Consider the following 5,000-nt stretch of genomic DNA (forward strand, 5'->3'; position numbering starts at 1 on the left):
ACAATATTATATATACATTGTATATTATCCAGAGAATGTTCATTTCCCATCTTACCCCCCAAATAATGTCATCCTTTCCTCACTGCCAAAGGCTTTCCGTAGGGTGGCCAGCACCATACAAGTTTTGAAATGGTACTTTTCTCTTCAACTCTCTGACTAGCAATGCAAAAAAGCCTAAGACTGTTGATTTTAACACTCCAAACAGGACCGGATACTTGTTTACAAACCTTGAACCTAAACATTTCTTTTGTTGGCATAAAAAATAAATTACATTAGAAACTGTTGACAACTGTACATACCAACAGTATAATTTACTGATACATTTAACCGTCAACTGACAAAATTTAAATTGAGGGGATGTGCACGTGTGGAATACGTTCTCAAGTGACTAGAAATACTGCACAAGTATTACAACGTTACCGTCTCCTTTTGTTTCACAAAATAGTTATAATTTAACAGAAATATAGGCTGCTGTAAAGTTGCTCCCAAACACACTGTAAAAGCACATAAAGTCTGTGTCTAGATAATGAAACTAAATGAGCCAGGTAGTTCATTGATGGCAGCACTTAGCTCTGTTTTCTGTAGAGTAACAAGGGGTATCACTGATCCCCTTTAACCCATTGACCCCTGGGCGTCTGACCTGACAGATTTTACTCTGTCCAATGCCAGGGAGATTCTAGTCGTCAACTGGGCGTCATCCTAGGGCGTTTGAGGTGTCAATGGGTTAAGCAGTCAAAAACTTTGTCCCTCCCATTAAATGGGATGCTAACTGATCACAGAATTTGTTACAAAGTCTTATCAAACATTTGTCGGTATTAAGTTGTATGGGCGTACATATAGAGAGGCAACATGGATTAAAGTTAGAGAAAACAGAGAGATGATCAAGACCAACCTCATTCCCATGCCAGCGTCTCTTTTCTTGTCGTTGAGGACAAAGGAGGCAGAGAAGAGAGGTTGGATAAAGACCTGGCCTCAGTTGTTCAAAAAGTGAATAGCGCTACCCACCAGGCCCCAGTTGTTCAAATGATGGATAGCGCTATCAGCCGGATAAATCACTATCCAGTGGATAAGTAATAGCAGAACCAACTGCACTTTCCAGTGTATAGTGATTTGTCCGGTAGATAGCGTTATATACCTTTACAACAACTGAGGCCAGATAAATCACTATCCAGCAGATAAAAACACTACCAAAGCTAATTGAGTTTTCAACAAAACAAAGTTCAAAGTTCAAGTTTATTTATTATTATTATTATTATTATTATTATTATTATTATTATTATTATTATTATTATTATTATTATTACATTATCCAGTAGATAGTGATTTATCCAGTGGATAGCACTATCCACACTTCAAACAACTGGGGCCAGAACTCATACAGTCAACCAACCTTTGAAGTCTCAAACACTTGACCAATGTGGCTTCAATATGCAAATAATAATTGCCACTGTAATTAATACTGTGGGCTGAGCAATTACGGACAAAAAAACTCCTTATATAGTAGTCTGTTAAGGCACATGTACTTCAGAAAGAAGTACTTAATTACTCAAGAGAATGGTGTCATTTTTGTAACTGACTTTTAAGTGCCACAAGTAATAGGCTCTAGAGGATGGTCAAGCTTTATATTGGACCTTTTTTTTAATTTCATCATAAACGTTAAGCTAAGTATTCGTTCATTTTTTATGGGGTAGGGGGGGCTGGTGGAATTTGGAGGAGTGTAATTTGAAAATTGTAACCTCCAATGGAGGTTGAGAACAGTACAGTGTAATGAACCCAAATGAAATGCGAGTAAAATTTTCAACCTACCGAAAGGATTGGTTTGCATGCCAGAGAGACGGGCCTTCCACGACATTTTCAAAGAGTTCAACAGCACTGTCACAAGCCAAACGAGTTCTCTTTGCATCAGTAATTTTCCTCTTTCTCTACCCCAAAACTCATCTGCTAAAGGTTCTCGCACTTTCAATTCCAGGAACTCACATGTACGTAAGTAACTATACGAGAAGATCTTATGGATTCATATTTGAAGCTCGGTATGACTACATTTTAAAGAAATAATTACTCAGTGAGAGACGATTCCATTCCATTAGATTTAATAGGTTCTCGCTCTTTTCCTTGGCTCCAAACTAATCAACGAACCAATCCAAACAATCATACGGTGCTTTGTGAAACCTCTCGCGGCACTCGCCTCGCGACTGAAATCGATTGCTCATGCTCAGACTTTCAACCAATCAAAAACTTCATCCAATCGGATTATCCCAGAGTCTCTCGTAACCCGACCCGCTGGTCAAGGGGAACGAAGACTCTGGGAACGAGATTGGTAATGATTATAAGAGCGTTTTCAATAGCTTTTCGATCAGGTACACTAACCTGCGAACTCGATTTCGAGCTGCACGAAAGAAGCACATAGGTGATCCCTTGCCCTTCAGCATGGTAAACAAAGCACTCTTCTTCGCTTTAACCCTTCTTCTGGTGACAGCTTTAATAAGTGAATCTGAATCAGTTTTTAACGCCGCAACAAAACACAAAGTCGAGACAAAGAAGCCGGAATTTTTCGAAGAAAAGAAAATTGCCCGAGTAAGTGACCGTAGCTTATAATTCCTATCATGATTATTCATTGCTCGGCGCTCTGAACCTGAGAGCTGCCCCTGTTTTTCCTTTGGTATTTTCGGGAACGGCTGATTCAACGAATGAAATTGGCGTTGTGTGTCGAAATTGGTCCACTACGCATAATGACACTGAAAAGAATGGAGACATTTTAAAAAGGAAAAAAACCATGCATGATTGAGTGTATTAATACAACATCAAATAACTCTAAAATGTAACGACAAGGAACCAGATAACGCTACAAAAATTATCGTTTTTTTTAATAAATGAAGTCATTGCAACTTTGCAGAATTTGCTTTCTTCTTATAAAGTTTATGGATGCTTGGATTGAAGGTCTTAATATTTTTCTCTCTCTTCTTTTAATTTCAGAATGAAGAGGGGATGGATTCGCCGGATATGAACGATTTTTCTCTGCGTAAACGAGAGCTTTGTGCCGCTGCGAAAAGATTGGGCTGTTGAAAATATAGAGAATGCAAGAAACCTTAAAGAAATAATGGTTCACGTGTTAATTTGTAGTGATATAGAAATGTAATCCAGCTGATGTTTTACCTATATAGAGCAATAAAACGAAATGTATTAATCATAACTGTGTAGAGCTTCTCGTTTAAACTTGTCAAGACATTTTTCGTTTCCCTTTCATTTTCTCTCGACGTATAATTCGTTTTCTGATGGTCGTCCGAGATAGGGAAACCTCACAAATTAGAACTGACGGGCAGGAGAAAAGTATTTTAAGTTTCCTTAGCGGGAACGTTAGCTAATTGAGTCCCTCCCAGGGGTTTGGGGAAACAAGTGATCATGGCTAATTTGAACTAAGGAACTCGCGAACAATGACAAAATATTTTAGGGAACCACGGAACATAAACAATTTTAGGGATCAAAAAGCTGGGAACAAGTTTGAAAATACTTCCATGAATAAGGGAACACAATCAAATTTTGAAAGGGAACAAGGAAACCAGTACACCCTACTGGGAGGGACTCCTACTTCACGGTCAAAGAGCAAGGAGAAAGAGAAAGAGCACGAATTAATTTGAATTCGAAAACAAGGGAACAAGATGTATATGCATTTCGCCCATTGTTATTTTCAGAGAGTTAATTTCACTCCAGTGCTGGAGTGAAAAAGTGGAGTAAAATAAAGCGGAGTAAAATGTACTCCTAAGAGGAGATAATTTAACTCCACTAAGAGTAGTTTTTACTCATTACTAGTTAATATTCAAAGGCAATGACTTTGCTAGAGTAAATTTTACTCTCCTTACAGAGTAATATAATATGCTGGAGTTAATTTTACTCCCATTTATCGGGATACTGAGTAAAGTCTACCCCACTTACTAATTCTACTTTCTGAGAAAAAAAGTAGAAGAGGATTTTACTCCTATATATGTATTTTTGTAGGGTAAATTTAAGTTTAGCAAGTCTAAGATGTGGAATTGGGATTGTTTTATTTTTGTGAAATCCACCGATTAATTCTTTGTTTTCAAGGAGTTGGAGTGAAAAAGTGGAGTAAAACTAAACGCAGTAAAATGTACGCTTCTTATTTAGTACTGCACTAATTAACCCTTTAACTCCCAATAGTGCCACTTATAGATTTTACTCTGTCTAACGCCAGACGATTCTACTCGTCAATGGGGAACCCCACGGGGCTCAAAGGGTTAACAACAGCTGGATTCACTCAAAAACTATGTTCCATTAACCCTTTAACTCCCAATAGTGCCACTTATAGATTTTACTCTGTCTAACGCCAGACGATTCTACTCGTCAATGGGGAACCCCACGGGGCTCAAAGGGTTAACAACAGCTGGATTCACTCAAAAACTATGTCCCCCTTAACACTTTAACTCCCAATAATGCCACTTATAGATTTTACTCTGTCTAACGCCAGACGATTTTACTCGTCAATGGGGAACCCCATGGGGCTGAAATGGTTAACAACAGCTGGATTCACTCAAAAGCTATGTCCTTATTAACACTTTAACTCCCAATAGTGCCACTTATAGATTTTACTCTGTCTAACGCCAGACGATTTTACTCGTCAATGGGGAACCCCACGGGGCTGAAAGGGTTCACAACAGCTGGATTCAATCAAAAACTATGTCCCCACTAACCCTTTAACTCCCAATAGTGCCACTTATAGATTTTACTCTGTCTAACGCCAGACGATTCTACTCGTCAATGGGGAACCCCACGGGGCTCAAAGGGTTAACAACAGCTGGATTCGCTCAAAAACTATGTCCCCATTAACCCTTTAGCTCCCAATAGTGCCACTTATAGATTTTACTTTGTCTAACGCCAGACGATTCTACTCGTCAATGGGGAACCCCACGGGGCTGAAAGGGTTAACAACAGCTGGATTCACTCAAAAACTATGTCCTTATTAACACTTTAACTCCCAATAGTGCCAC

At 38.8% G+C, this 5,000-nt stretch overlaps 1 long non-coding RNA gene across 1 annotated transcript; it reads left to right on the forward strand.

The window, feature by feature from the left end:
* The first annotated feature begins 2,328 nt into the window (after positions 1-2,328).
* Positions 2,329-3,190, forward strand: LOC137999001 (uncharacterized). Its single transcript, XR_011122862.1, has 2 exons — positions 2,329-2,574; positions 2,974-3,190. It is a non-coding gene; the product is annotated as an uncharacterized lncRNA (long non-coding RNA).
* The last annotated feature ends 1,810 nt before the right edge of the window (positions 3,191-5,000 follow it).

The sequence above is a fragment of the Montipora foliosa genome, chromosome 4, assembly GCF_036669935.1.
Source record: "Montipora foliosa isolate CH-2021 chromosome 4, ASM3666993v2, whole genome shotgun sequence".
NCBI lineage: Eukaryota > Metazoa > Cnidaria > Anthozoa > Scleractinia > Acroporidae > Montipora > Montipora foliosa.